At 42.5% G+C, this 16,467-nt stretch overlaps 1 protein-coding gene across 1 annotated transcript in view; it reads right to left on the reverse strand.

Moving 5' to 3' along the window:
* LOC117944756 (tenascin-like) overlaps positions 1–16,467 on the reverse strand; it is an 81,229-nt gene that overhangs the window by 48,070 nt on the left and 16,692 nt on the right. The window lies entirely within an intron of this gene.

Below are 16,467 nucleotides of genomic sequence, written 5' to 3' on the forward strand. Positions count from 1 at the left end.
GCGAGAGAGAGAGTGACTGAGAGAAAGAGAGTCGAAAAGGAAAAGGGGGGCGATGCAGGGGAGGGGGTGCTTGGACCATTAGCAGCAAATTGCAGCAGGCAAGCCAATAGAAAGCAAGATATGAGTGAATGCAGGGCCTGCATTTCCATTGCATTTCAGAAGTTGAAAGCGGGGAGTGAACTGGGAGTGCCACCGCTCCATTTGTGGACACAGAAAAACATTGTATAACATAAAATAACATGATCAATGCTGCTGTGTGAAAGCCCAGTCCCACTAGAAAGGGGCCCTGTGAAATCAGTCAAATTAACAAAATATTTGGTTCAAGGAGCTTGACAATACTGGCAGGTCTGCTTAGTGGCTGCTGTGGCGGGCGTGCTAATGGCTAACTTGCTAGTTTACTTGGGCGCTGAGTGGACAATAAGTTGTTTTTGTGCTTTCAACATGTCTCATATCTGTCTGCACACCATGCAATTTTGGGGTACACGTACTCTGACTGTGGAGGATTAAGTAAAAGTGGAGCTTCTAAAGAAAGGAGCGCTTTCTCCATGTTGGTCTCTCCAGTCCCTCAGAGGTTAGCAATGTTGTGTTTCGGTCAACAGTGTGAATTTGCATGTCAATGTGTACCAAAGATAAATTTGGCACAACTATTCATGTAGATTTATTACACTGAAATGAATAGATTTAGGAACTGTTTTAAATGCTGGGGTGACAGTGTCCTCCACTGGCCTCCCTTCCTCGGGGACGCAAGGAAATCCTTGAAGGAGAGAGGAAACAAGCAAGTGTGTTTTAAAGGGACGAGACGTCCTTTCCTCTGAAGCGTCACTTGACTTCCTCAGCTGTTTGGGCGGAGTTAGCAACTCCTTCCGCCGCAGGGCACCACAATACTGCACCAAGTATACATTTTTATCATACTATTTAAGTTCCACATTTTTTATTCCCATCTTTTACATTTTCCAATATTTGTTCTTATGTTTTATTCCTGTATATTGGATGTATGTACATTGTATCATAGTATTTAATTTATGTTGATATTCTGTACTTTGTGACCGATTTTGATGCTGTAACACCATAATTTCCCCTTTTTTGGGATCAATATCTATCTATCTATCTATCTATCTATCTATCTATCTTCCAGGAAGGAAGTCCTCCTCGCTCTTCGGTCCTCAGGGGCAACAATAAGAGCTTTGAGATGGTTTTCACTGAGGAGGGACAGAACAACATCTGGTTCAGCCGGAGACTGAGGAGTCAAGGAGCTACCAAATAAGCAACATGAGACAAAGCCCATGTCTCTCCTAAATTTTTGCCTCGACTTGAAAGACATAACAGAGAAGACCAGACAGAAGACAGTCAACGACAACAACACCTTAATGCAAATGTCCGGCATTAGCTGTGAATCCCTTGTGTGTGGGTATGCAGTTAATAAAAGGTACATTCTGCCAGTTACAATAAATAAAAAAAACTGCATGGAAAAGCTATTGAATTAAAAAAAGCAAATGTATAGACTGGTAACGGCTGAAAAAAAGTTTGAAATATAAATGCTGTCACAGATGGGTTTGATGTAATGCAATTCTTATGGATTAGTTTGAGTTCTGTTCTGGAAATTGCCTTGCTTAAAGGGTATGTTCTTTTTCTTTGACTCTGGCATTCATTCAACTGCTAGGCAGCGACCACCATGTACAACCTGACACACTGGATCCGTAACCGTCTCTTGATTAGAGTTTGCTTGGGGTACCAAACGTACGCTGGTTGCAATTACCAGCCGTTCTGCACTCCAGACTGTGATGTAAACAGGCAGAACCGCCTCCAATAAACACGAGAACAAGGAGCTCAGGATGGAGGATCCTGCTCACACAGCTCCCATCGACCCCTCGTTCTGGGGGGAAATGCGGACGTCAAAGTGCAGAGAAATGAGCTTCAAAAGATCTTCCATGAGAGCCAGAGTGGAGGATAGCGTGACACTCATTAAGTCAGAATATGACCCCTCTGACTGATCATACGGGGCCCGCGGGTGCTGATGATGGTAGGGTATGATAAAGACCTTCAAAAATTTAACTTCTCTCTTGTATATGATGTATCATTTCTTAAGAAAAATGTATAAGTTGTCGGGTCCAGGGAAACAAGTCAGTTTCAAGCTAAAGGAATATGTTTTTCTAACCTATTTGCAAAGGCCTTTGGGAAAGTGTACTTTTCAAATCTCAAATTCCCCAAGTGTTGATTAAGATTGGTGGAATGTGAGCGTAGATCCATACCGAACATGAGTGGGGTGTGTGTGCTGAGGGCTTGGTCCGGGCTGAGTGGAGCTTTTCTCAGCAGGGGAAATGATCTTCATCTTGTTGCTGAGAGCCGGTATCCAGTCAAGCAGAAAATATCCTCTCTAATCCTATATACAGCACAATGGCACATATGTAGCACGGCTATCTGGTGATAAAAAGCAAATTCAATGACTTGAGGGGCCCTAAATTCATTTTCATCCCCGCTCCCCAGAGAGAGGGAGGAAATCTATACAGTCTGGGGGCATATATCTTTTTTTAATGACTTCTGGCTTTAATGATATCATTTAGATGATATGATGGGTTGAAAGCATGGCTATGAATAGCACCTGGTTTAAATGGCTGTAAATGTAGATTCCCTGCATCTCTCCATCTGTTCCTGTTATCACCTTCTTGTCACTCTCTCTCTCTCTCTCTCTCTTTCACAGCTTTGCAGAGAATTGCTATGGGAGTTCTCCACCTCCCTGTTTGTGAAGGCGTACCTGTTCACTGACTTTCAGAGCAAGTGAACTGAGCGGGTTTGATTTCCCAGATTACACCTCGTACGTGCATCCTCGTCTGTCATCCATTTCTGCCGCCGCGGAACCAGCCGTCTGCGTGAGGAAACCCATTTCATTTCCATTAGAGTACAACAATGTTGCTGTCATTTTAACATATACACAGACGGGAAAATGCTACAATAACATACCGAGTAAAGAGAATACAGCCATCTGCACTGCATGTTAAAGCACTGCATAAGCACAGGCTATTTCCGAAAACAGGTTCTCCCAACAAAACAATTTAAAAATCCAATTTATGAGCTGCGAAGTGCAATGGAATCAACCATGAAAGAATTTACAGTAATTGTGGAGTTGGGATTCAGTGCATAACTGTGTAAGCTGGAAAACGTAATCTACTGGCAGCAAGAAGAAAAGTGAGGCACAGGTTGCCTACAGCACTTATAATAAGGTCTCCTTGCCACGGTATAATTGGTACCATCCAACTTGAAGGAAAGGAAAGGGACTCTGTGGGAAGTGAGACACGTTCTGTCAATGACAGTGAGACCTAATTATACCATGGAGCCCCTGCAGCCATGGAGGATGTCAACGCGGGCAGCAATAAGACACACCACCCACCATGGGTGTGTGTGAGCTTTCAGGTGACCTGGAAAGACCTGTTTACCTCATTAAAAATGAATCACAAGGTAATAAGGCCCCGCTCCCATTCCCTCTCTCCCTCCCTCCCTGTCCTTCATCCATTATGCAGCAGCGAGGTGGGAAGGTGTGGGTTAAGTCCTCAGGGAGGGTCACTTGGACAGAGACCCAGTCTGCCTCCTCCTCCCTAAGCTACTGAAGCCCCTGCCTCTGTAATGCAATAATGAGACAATAACACAGTGGTGGGAAACTTAATGTAGGCGATGAGCGACTGAGGTAGGGAGTCCAAGTAGAAGCAGCCATCATCAGCGACAAACCTGTGGCCTGGAGAAGTTAAACAAGGGAGAAACAGCCTATTAGTAGTGATCCATAATTCATAACGCAGGGAAAAGATGGGCGCCACCATAGCTTTCATGAGATATGCTTGCAAAGACAAACCAAGGGTTACTGTTTTGCTTTTCTGCAGCTGTATGCATTGCTATTTGCATTATATGCGTAACAGTAATTGTCTAATCTAAAACAGGCTTACAATGTGAAGAAGTAGGAAGGAAGACCCTGACTGGAGGAACTACAGAGAGGAACAAGCAAATATTTCTACAATTAAAAGGAACATGCCAATAACATCTGCTTTTTCTCTAAGATTGAGATGAAAAGATGTCTGCAAAGAGCTATAGTCAGGTTTACCATAAAGACTGGAAGAAGGGGAAACAGCTAACCTGGCTGCATGAGGAAATGTGGTAAATAAACAGGTTCGTAGTAGTAAAGGAGCTCAGCAGTGAACAGCGCATGGAGCTGCAGTCCACCCTGAGGTGGTCAGGCAGTCCCCATCTGGACTGATTTAAACAAGCTAATGTTAGTCGTGCAGTACTCCAGTCCATTTCTAACACTGTTTAAGGTTTAAATGCTTCCGTTTAGATTGTTGGCAGTTAGTTGGTTATATAAAAGGTGAAGATTAGAACACTGCGAGGCTCTGGCTATTTCCCGACTTCAGTATGTCTGTAGCCATGTCTGCCTGCTTTGTGACTGCTTTGTGCGGCAGCGTCATTCCCCAATGTGAGGAAAGTGCAGATGTTAGTTGCGCGTGCTCAGATTTAAACAGTTTACGACATAACTGTCATACTGAAATTTGTGAAATCCATGAAATAATAACAGCAAGCAGTCATTTAGTAAATATTTTAGCTATCTATGGTTGATTGATTGCTAACGTTAGCTCCAAACGCCATTCCACTGACAGCCTTTGTCGTGTTTGATGCTAACTTGTAGCCAGCAGTGAACCAACTTGGTTAAGTAGGTCTATGGCCGTGGCAGAGGGTCAGTAGGTGGGCGTGGTAAAGGCTCATAAGGTGGGCGTGAAAGAGGGTGAGCAGGTGGGCGTTGCAGCGGGTCAGTAGGTGGGCGTGGTAAAGGATTATTAGGTGGGCTGGTAGAGGGTCAGTAGGTGGGCTGGTAGAGGGTCAGTAGGTGGGCGTGGTAAAGGATCATTAGGTGGGCTGGTAGAGGGTCAGTAGGTGGGCGTGGTAAAGGATCATTAGGTGGGGGTGGCAGAAGCACGTCAGAAGCAGGAACACTGGCTGCACCTGGCTCTCCGGGCCAACCTTTCAATCCCTCTTAGATTCAGTTGTGTCATTTCCTATCTAACATCATACTGGCTTTTGGTTGCTCTTATGCTTTGTGTTGCTGCACCAAACAACACTACACATACATTCTAACTGATCACACATCCCGCTGTTAGTTTAATTGTCCTCTTATGTCCCTATTTAAACTCATAAGTAATTTGTTTATTTGGCTTTGTTGTGTGCATGTCCCTTTTTGGTCCTGGCTGTGCAACTCAGTGTGCAACAGATTCATTATAGCTTCCAAATCACGCTATAGCCAGAGACGCTGCAGAGACCTACTGGTGGATACAGATGGATGCACTTAAACTATATGTTTATATTTCAATTCATGTACGGGTTCCAAGAACATGATACAGCGTGTAAACAAGTTTCAGAGGTTTAGGTGTATTGTTTCCTGTCTCCAGTCTTTATGATAAGCTAGTTCCTGACTCCAGCTCAAAAAGAGACCAAACCCCTGTACTATTCCTTTGAATATTAAGAAAACCTGACATTGATGATGTAAATATAAGATGCTGTGCATGCTGTAGCCATTGAATATAAAGAGTATGCAGTTTTTTGTTGATACTGCAAGCTAAGGCAAAGGAGTTTTTGTTTCAGGCCACACACAGTCACCGCTGCTGCACCCATCTGTATAAATGGCCAATAAAGGTCAGCGTCAGGACCTTGTATCTGTGCTATGGTCCCTAACCTTTGACCTCATAAACCATTCACCTTTTGTGTTGATACAGTTAGCACCCCGTTTCCTCGGACTGACGCCTGACAGTGCACATACTCAAACTGTCACGTTCTGTTTGACACACAAGACATGTGATGCTACAAGATGACAGAGAATATAAGCACCCCTTCAGACCACAGACTGATTTACTGGCCACGCATGTGTTACGCAATAAAAACCAACCCCTCAATTATTTGTCTCTCACACAATTATGTCTTTTATAATAAATGGTCCATTTTACCCACTGAACACCGGCATCCTTCTATAAACAAACAGAGGTCTAACAGGACATGTCAAGACAACTAAACCATTCCTCCCTGGCTGGCTGTGCACAAAAGACTCTGGGTTTAAGGCTGAATGGGAACTTTATTACCAGGGACCTGAAAAAGCTACAGGAAACCAATGTTGAAAGTTTGCAAGTCCTGTTTAGTTTGAACGGTTAGGTGAAGGAAGGCTGTTCAACTTTGACGAATAAGACTTTAAATCAAATCAAATTTCAAATGTTCTTTAATCCATTACTTTGATTTGGAAGAGAGAGGATCCATGATCTGCTTGGACTGTCTAATGCTTGCTGTCGTCCATTCCCAGAAAAGCACACAGCAGAATGCAGTTAGCAAAAGGTGGGGACCTCCTGGGTGAAGTGACCCCCTGAGACCTGACCTCATCCAGGAGTGACAGAGAGCAATGCCACACAAATCCACTGGGACACCCAAGTGAACCCAGGTTACGTCAAGTCTCAAAAATGAAAGTGGAAAGGGTGGAGAAGAGAGTATAGTGCATCATGTTTATCTTTAACCCTCCTGGTGTCTTCGGGTCAGTTTTTACCCCTTTCCAAAAAGGTTTCTATATCAGAAATCTGTGCTTCTTTCAAACTAATTTTCCAAAAAAGTAACGTCAATGGTTCCCAACAACTCTTCTCACAAGTTAAATAAATAATCAGTTTACTACTTTCATTGAATTTGGGTGTTTTTGTCAATTTTAAAAGCATTTGGAAAGAAAAAATAATTGATAAGACAAATGACAAAAGTGACAAAAATGTCCAAAAAGTGACAAATGTAATCAAAAAGCTTTAAAAGTTTGGGAAAAAATCCACAACAATTTTAGAAGCCTCAAAAAAAGTTGACAAACGTTGAAAAGGTGACAAAAAAATCGGGGGAAAGACACCAAAGGGTTTAAAAAGACCACCAACACGTTGATAAAGGTTTTTCATTTGAAAATGTGACTTGTGAATAATAAAATCATTAGTGAAATAGTAAGCTATTAAGCTTACTATTTCACTAATGATTTTATCATTTCCTATAGGGAAAGGTTTAGCTCCTTAATTGCGTGTTAATTTCCTACAATGCTTATAGGTATTATTTCTTTCACATTGCTTTGATTTAAATAGGAAACATTAAAGGGCTACACCGGGATCTTATTTACTTGCTGTTGTTTTTTTACTTTCATGCCAACATTATTTTTATGACCATGCATTATCTTTAAAACCTTTCATTTTCAGTTTACATTTGCATGTGCCTCATTTCTACGCAGAATACATATCAGCCCACACCATATTTTTTTGTAATGATATGTAACAGCATGGATGCCTCCCGAGACGTGGTCCTTATCGCTTCTATTTTAAGCTGTGCAGCCCCTATAGAACAGTATAGCAGATCCCACCCGTTGTCTCCGCGCTGAACCCCAGCTCATATTGAGCATCACACAGGTGGAGACAGAAACACAGCTCCTGTATATGTCAGACTTTTTTGCTTTGTAGATTAACATGTCGGGGAGTTGAGAGTATTCCTACAAGCATGTAAAGCCTGAGCTACAGTAATATAGCTTATGGTTTAAACATGATGTGATTTCTGCCACAAACCATTACTGAAACATAAGCTGCAGGATTCAATCTGACATCAAGGATCCAGAGCTGATATTTTATTATCAGGAGCAAGTTGCACTGCGGTAAAAAGAAAAAAGTCCTATATGCCGCTTCCTCAGCAGACAGACAGAGTGCACATAGCGGTCACTGTTTGATATGGTGGCCCTGAAAGATCAACTACTACTCAAATACAGACAACACAACCAAATGCAGACAACACAACCAAATACAGATCAAATACAGACAACACAAGCAAATACAGCCAACACAACCAAATGCAGATCAAAATAAAAACACAATCAAATACAGCCAACACAACCATATACAGCCAACACAACCATATACAGACAACACAACCAAATGCAGACAACAAAACCAAATACAGATCAAATACAGACAACACAAGCAAATACAGCCAACACAACCAAATACAGATCAAATACATACAACATAACCAAATATAGACAACACAACCAAGTGGAGACAACAAAACCAAATACAGATCAAATACAGACAACACAACCAATTGCAGACAACACAATCAAATGCAGACAACACAACCAAATACAGCCAACACAACCAAATGCAGAGAACACAACCAAATACAGATCAAATACAGCCAACACAACCAAATACAGACAACACAACCAAATACAGACAACATAACCAAATACAGTCAACACAACCAAATGCAGACAACACAACCAAATACAGCCAACACAACCAAATGCAGATAACACAACCAAATACAGATCAAATACAGCCAACACAACCAAATACAGACAACACAACCAAATACAGACAACACAACCAAATACAGCCGACACAACCGAATGCAGATCAAATACAGATCAAATACAGACAACACAACCAAATACAGCCAACACAACCAACTACAGACAACACAACCAAATGCAGATCAAATACAGCCAACACAACCAAATACAGCCAACACAACCAAATACAGACACGACCAAATACAGAAAACACAACACAAACGAGTTTGTGGTGACTGCTGGTCAAAAGTGTCGGAAAATGATCTCTCAAGTTTATTTAAATTTAAACACATTGCACAGTGATTTGTTGCAGACATTTTCTTACATGTACATGTACACTAGGTACACACACTATACAATACACAGCATTGCACATGCTAACACAGCCTGTATAATGCTAAATCCTGGAGTAAATAATCCAAGCCACACACCGTGACAACAACCTGTATGCCTGTGCGTGTTTGGTGTGAATGTATTAAGAAGAGATGGATTTTTAAAAGATGGTGCACTTACGAGAGTAGTTCAATGGGCACATATGTAGAAACAGCCTCATCATTTGCTTTTGAAGCCAAAGACCATGCTCATTACATCGTAACTTCCTGTTGGCTCCCCACACACATGAAAAATGATGTAATCTAACTTTTAAATGTTACATTACTGATCAAATTCTGATTATACAAGTGTCATTTTCAAGGGTCACAGCTGGGAAAAATGTATTCACCGTTTGTCAGCCACTCTACCAATGATGTTTAAATGAAGGATTGTGTAGCAGCATGTCTTATTGTGCTTGTTTTGTCTTTATTGTCTTGTCAAATCCAAGAAGATACTTCCTTAATTTGATTGTGTTGTGTCTTTTTTGCAGGTTTCCTTTAGTTGCATAGTGCGCAAGATCTCAGGGCCAGTGTAGTTTATGCTATGAGTTAAGGACAAAAGATGCATTAACTGAAGCTTCCTTCAACACACAACGCAGATATGGACATGGGGGTGGGCATCCTCACAGACAGACCCCATAATTAAAGCTAGAGAGCTCCCCATCACAGCGCAGCTCCATTCAAGCCCAGCATCTCTTTATGGTCGCTTTACCACAGTCTGTCTGGGCAAAGGGTTCAGGCCTGTGTCTTTTCCTCTTTTGTCTGCTCTCCTGGGGGACATGAATGAGAGGTTGGGGCCCGAACAAAAGGCAGATCATGGGTCTATTGGGGGGAACAAATGAGCTTAGTTTGGGTAATGGCAACCAAAAGGAAAGGGAGGTCTGGGGAAGTATTGAGGCTCACCTAAGACCGGAACGGGAGGGGAGATAAGTTCTCCAGGATGAACAGCTGAGATCCTCCTTCCCACACTGCACATGCTCTGTCACTATCTGACAACAACAGGGTCCGTCTACAGGCGGAGAGTTTGGGTGGTGAAAAGGAGAGAAACATCAGCTGATTGCGTGTTTCTCCATGGTAACCGATTGCTCTAATCATCAACGTGAACTATGACCTCTTGCTGGTGATCATCACAAAAGCAACTTACTTGTTTCTGCCATAATGCAATATATCATAACACTTACTAATCACTACTGTGTGATCATAGATATTAAGACTTTATGTGGCAGTTTTAAGCTTAAAAAAATACTAAAGGGTATTTGGGTATAAAGGGTATAAAACCTGGTTTTATAGCAAAAAAAGTGGGGAAAGTGAATTCAAGTGTGTTAACGGCCTAAAAGGAGTCCTTGTAAAATAGCTTAGATTGCCAAATGAAATGTGTGCTGTGTTGCTGTATATTCTTTTGCTACTGCAATTTGTAAAGCAACAGCCAGGCCCTCCAGGATCAAGACAAGACCTTTGCTTTAAAAGGAGATTGAGTTGAGATTGCTCTAAATGTCACCTTATCACAAATGCCATTGGAATTGCATCCTTCCACTTGCCTTTGCTGCCTCACGCTTTCATTTTTTGTGTTACATAAAACATTTCTTTGTGCACACCCTTCTCCTCCCACATGCAACGCACACACACACACTTCACCGTCCTCATGTCATTCCCCCCAACTCCCTTGTGGCTTTCCTTGTCGTCTGCAGCCTTCTTACTAATCCTGCAGACAGCGAGAGAGAGTACGTTTTCCTGCAGAAAGCAGAACATCATCTGCATATAACGTAAGAAGAGAAAGATGGAGAAGAACTTGTGCATATGCATAACGGGTAATGGAAACTAAATGACGTCTTTGATGATTGAACATGTCATGATTTCATTGATTACATACAGTCGCTGTTGCTGAACTGAGGTGCATGGCACTGGCTCAGGTAGTTTTTAATCTGAACAGAGAATCAAGCAATTGGACCAGAGACACATGAACAAATTCTTCAGAATGTTAAATTTAGAGTGTTGAAAGAAATACAGCACGTGTCATTGTTCACAGCCAAGGTTGGTCAACGTATGTTTTTTTTCCCCTTTACCCATCACCCAGACTGCTGTCTAGAGATGATTAGAGTTTTGGTGTTTCCACAGTGTTATAAAAAGCAATGGGGTTAATCATGGGACATGAAGTCTATTAGAAACAAATATGCTTCTTAGTTGAGCCTGTGGGATTCCTGGCTGTCTCTGGTGATAATTGATGCTCTCTTACTGTCTCCTGAGTGACAACTACTATCACCTTGTTAAACGGATGAAAACACAGTCTAGAGCCGGATGTAATGATGTCAGTGATGTGACTGATGACCAATAGCGACCCCTGGGTGCGAGGCCGGCAAACGGGCTGACAGGCGGAGATGAGCTGCTGAATAATGGGCCCCTGTCAGGCCTGTTCTTCTGCTTTAGAAGAGCCAAGCTCCCATGATTGATGCCTACCCCAGGACTGGGCTCTGATAGGCTTTTGGTGGTCCCTGAATGTCAATGAAATCTAAGTGTTGTTTCAGTCATGTCAAAGTGCAACAGCCGTGCACAATTTCTTCATTTGCTATAGTGGCAAAGGCATTAAAAAGATGCCATGTTTTGCAAATCTATTTAAGCTCTGTGAGAGAATCTGTCTGAGAAACTGTGGTGCAATGAATTTTAATGAGGACCATTCTCTTAGAAACACAATGAAAGAAGTGTTTCTAATGGAAACTGAGGCAACTGGGGATGTTAACTTTTATAGTTTATCTCCACTGCTTATATTAGCCTTATTACCATCTTTTCTCTCTCTTTGCGTTTGTCAAGCAGTAAAAAGCCAGCACGAGTCAGACTTCATAGTATTTCAAAGCGCTGTTATTTTCCGCTTTCCAACTTTGCTGTAAGCAAAGAAGGGAGCCCTTCCTCTGGAGAAAACATGATATCTGGGGAGCAGCTGTGATGGACAGAGGTGAGAGGTGAGGGCAGGAGGTCAGCGGCAGGCAGAGGCTCCACTGGACAATAGTGCGCGGGGCCAACTCCATTCAGCAGCTGTGAAGAGGTTCGAGTGCTGCTCGTCTCCCTACATCCATTACAGTTTCTCAATCCGTTTCAGGATGAGCCATTAGGGCTGTCCATGTGTGCTCATTGTGCTCCTCAGCAGAATCAGCAATGATGCTCTCTGAATGCAATAATTAGCCTCTCCTGACCCTCTAAATGCACATTGTGCCATATTTCTCCTAAAACATGTTGACAAGTCACATTAACAATTAAGTTAATGTTTGCTGAGAACTTAATAATACCTGTGCATCCCTGGTGTATGTTTGGACCTGTGTGCTAATTTAGTAAAATTGTGTTTTACACATAAAAAACAACAGTTTAGTTTTATTTATTGTTAAATGATAGCGCCCCCACCGTTAGTGTTCTACTGTGGGCGTACATTTTTTGTACCAATTGATAATGTTGTGCTTATTTGATTGGAGTTTGATTGCAGCAAGAAAGGCAAGTAATCAGCAGTGGAATAGCTCCTGGAACCCCCTCCCCTGCCAGATTGTGGGTATCAGCCTGCTACGCAAGCCTTTTCATGTGTACCAATGATTGCAACACCACGAATTTCTTCCAGGAGAGACTGTCTAAAAATGTGCACTGTTGATATATTGATGATGATTTGCATAGTGGACGTGCGGCCGTTCTGTGATTTGAGCTGCCTCTATGTTGTTCTGTGACACCACACGTTACTCCATGATGTAACGAAGAGAGAATGCCGAGGGCAAAGACTACTTCTTGCGTGGAATCATCCTCGCTTTTACATCCCTGGTCTTTGACTGACCGGCCCACAGAGAGGAGAGAGATCAGATAATTGGCCCACTGGTTTGTCAATCATCTGAACACTGGCAAGTCCCATCCTACTAGGGCCCACTTCCATCCTACCAGAGAGACAGATTGCATTTAACGTCTTTTAGCGGCTAACTCCACAAAGTGCCGGCAGCCAGCTAAAACATGAGTTTTAAGCACGTCGAGCAATGATTTTAGCAACTTTGTCTACTAGAGAGGATAAGTTAGCTGTTAGTATGCTAACGTTAGCTATGTGTTAGCAAACTAAGGCACTTGCAATCATAACATTAACATTATAGCTTTCTGTTTTATCCACATTTCAAAATATGTATGTGTTAAATACTGTGTACAAAGTGCAGCACTCAATGAATGATTGATCATACAATATAACTCACCAGTCAATTATGTGGCATTATTAGGGGCTAGTATGCAGACACATTATTTGTCCACTAGCTAAATGGTTAGTGAATGTTAACCACTTGCTTTTTATTATTATATTAGCCACTTGCATATGTTACCAGCATTTGGCTCGATGACTGTGCCATAGTTGAACCCTGCTGGTGTGTATATGTGTTGAAGGGAAGTGCAAGGATGGATGGTTGGTGTCTGGCCGATTGTGGTGGGCTGGTCTGGGTCTCAGAAGTCTAGGGCTGGAAACAATGGCTTTGCTTTCAGCAATGTTGAACTTCCCATGTATAACTTCCCATATTTAGTCTCATATTTAAAAGCTCTGGGTCCCGACACAGAGCTTTTAAATATGACACCTTTAGCGTCATTAAGAAACATCTAAGGCACCTGACCCAGTGTCACTACTGATGTGATGGGGGTAAGAATGTGTAGGTTTTTTGTAGGTCTTTCAGCTGTGTAACACAATCAGCCGACAAACATGCATGTCTGTCTTCTACCAAGTGACCCTCTCAGGTAATGAGGTAGCTTTGTCCTGACGGTTTTAAACTTTCACAACATGAAGAGTTGCAGCACCTTTGGGAACCCTTAAATCCTCTGCATACACATCTTTACCTATTTACTATTCATTACTCTGTTTTTATTGTTTGCTTTTCATGCTGTAGTTATTTCTTCTGTTAATGTGTCATGTAAGGCCCTTTGTGTATTAAGTTTGTACAAATACACTTTCCTTGCTGAATCGACTTCATAGATTTTTGGAGATTACAATTAGTATCTTTGTGGTAAGACTGTTGAAAAGACCCTGCAGCATCTCTTTTCTCTCTCAGCTTGTACATTTGTAAAAAACGCAGTCAGCATAATGATTCTTGTTTTCCTGTGCAGGGATGGAGACATGGAGAAGTAGAGAGGAAAGGATGGAGGGAAGTGGGGACTACTAAGTGTTTGTTAATGAACAACTAGCTTCAGAGACTCCAGAGGGCACAGTGGTCTCCTGAGGTCTAGAGTCTGCTCTATTTATTCTCACGACCCGTCAGCCGTTTGAGACAAAAAGAAAATATATCTGGAGCCCTGCTGTGCTCACTTATGGAGCGTGCATGTGTCTCGCCAACATGAATTACATCCAAATTTACCCCAGAGCTTGTCTTTAATGATGGCAGGTTTGAAGTCTAATGGATTCCAATCATGGATAGAGAGACAGAGGGAAGAAGAAGCGGGCTTTTAGATACAGCGGCTTGCATAAGTTTACACACCCATGCTAAAGTTGATTAAACAAATGTAGGAAAATCCAACCTTTTAAGGACACTAATTGTCTTTGTGAATGAATAATGTATTGTAGATTAATAAATGTTCTTACTTAAAATACAGGGGGCATAAATACACACAACCCTATGTTAAATTCCCATAGAGGCAGGCAGATTTTTATTTTTAAAGGCCAGTTATTTCATGGATCAGGATACTATGATTACTGATAAAGTTCCCTTGGCCTTTGGAATTAGAATAACCCCCCATCATCACATACCCTTCACCATACCTAGAGATAGCCAGGGTTTTATTTCAGTTTGCTTAATAGCTGGTTGGATTTGCATTGAGAGGTGATCTTATGGAAAGTTCCCCATGCCTATCGCTACGTGGGGTGGGGTTGAAATGAAGAGTGGCAATAACAGTCAAATTTCTCTCTAGTTTTTTTACTTAAGCAGTACTTTCTCCACCACTGGGTACAGCACACTCACAACTCCAACAATATCCCGAGCCTTGCAGCCCTCCAGTCATTGCTTCGCCCTCCTCCGCCCGCTGCCTCTCGCTCTCTCTCTTTCTCTTAATCTCTAACATTGTTGCCTACTCTGGCTTAAATTAATAGCCTCCATGTGGCACTATTACAACCTCATCCACACTGTTGGAATCACTTCAATATTAAGCTCTTACATTGAAACTATTTGAGATAACATGAGCCTGTGATGTCTGTAGCCTACTCCATACCTACAGACTACCTTTTTTCATCTTGTGTTCCACTATCAACACCCCTGTCTTGGGACAAGAAGTCCTGATATCAATAATTTTGTCAGACACTTTAGTAACAATCTGAGCCTTTCAGTACCCAAAAAAAATGTATTGGACAAAAAGCAAGGCTCAATTGCCCTATTTGTTTACATTGTAGTTTGGTTTGCACCGGTTTGTCATTGCTATCTCGCTCAATACTGGACCAAATTCAAAGATGTTGGGTCTATTAGACAGAAATGCATAGGGAAATGAAGCCCAGTGTGAAAGAAAACCTGTAAACCCAAAACAATGGGTTGAACGAAAAAGCTCTGAGGCAAACTGCAGTCAGTGAAAATCCTCATCTAATCACTAATCCACTGATATGATCAAAATACGGATAAACGCAGCTTTAGTTACCTTTACCAAATCAGAGGGGGCAGATCTGGAAATGAATCAATGCACCAACGAAGAAGACTGCAAGATAGCTAACATGTAAACGATGCACAATTTAAAATATTTAAATAAGGGTTTTCATGAGAACTGGAAAGCATTCAACACTTGTTAGCCCTCTAGGACACACACATGTCCACGTTCTGATGACATCACATGATGGTCGCCCAGTGCAGCAACACTCAGTTAGGCCCAGGTTATGACTAATGTGACATATGAAGTGTTGACTGGAGATGAACTGCTGATACGGATGCTCGTGTTGGGCCGTTGGTCCCTCCAGTACTCGTCCTACCTTCAGTTTGGTTCTACTTGTTGATATCTTCCTCCAATAAGTTGTGTCCCTGTATTCCTCTCGCGGCTAACCCCTGTCTGACCTAGATCTCAGCGGCTTCACTGCACATCTGTGTGCCAGCGCATTCTGCAGAGCACAGAGCATAGCTGAAGGTTTCAGTGCGTCGTGTTCAGGGGGGTAATCACACACTGCTCTGTGGAACAGCAGGGGGGACGGAATGGCTTCCACGTGCATGTTTAACAGGAGCCACATCGGGCTCAGCCATGTCTTTCCTCCTGGATGTTCACACTTCTCTTCACATTCCTCAGCTCTCTGCGTGTGTGTGTCTGTGTGTGTGTGAGAGAGAGGTGAAGGTATAGCGTCAGTACAGCAGCCCATAATTACAGCAGCAGCTTCAGTGTTAGAGCAGAGAGCCTGCTGGGTAATTGCTACTAAGAGCAGCAGAGGAAGAATGGCTCCCTCATGTCCAGCACTTATTCAAATGGATCAACTAGAGCCATTGCAGAAAATGGGAAGCATCAAAAAACTGACAGGCCGAGCCCCTCTGCCAGATTGATTGCGTCTGAGTGGCAGAAAGTCAGCGAGAGTTGCGTGGACTTAGGGCTCAGCTGCACGCCGGACGCCTCTGGCCTCCTCCTCGGATGGCATTTACAGGCTCACACCACGGTCACTTGTCAAAGAGATCGTTCATTTATCATTTAATGTATATTAGTTAGTGTTGGGTTTTTCTTGTTTTACCCTGTGAATGCTGGATGACGAGTATTAGCCGCTTCAGGGCTCCTATCAGAGAG

This window comes from Etheostoma cragini, chromosome 5 (assembly GCF_013103735.1).
Source record: "Etheostoma cragini isolate CJK2018 chromosome 5, CSU_Ecrag_1.0, whole genome shotgun sequence".
In the NCBI taxonomy this organism is placed as follows: domain Eukaryota; kingdom Metazoa; phylum Chordata; class Actinopteri; order Perciformes; family Percidae; genus Etheostoma; species Etheostoma cragini.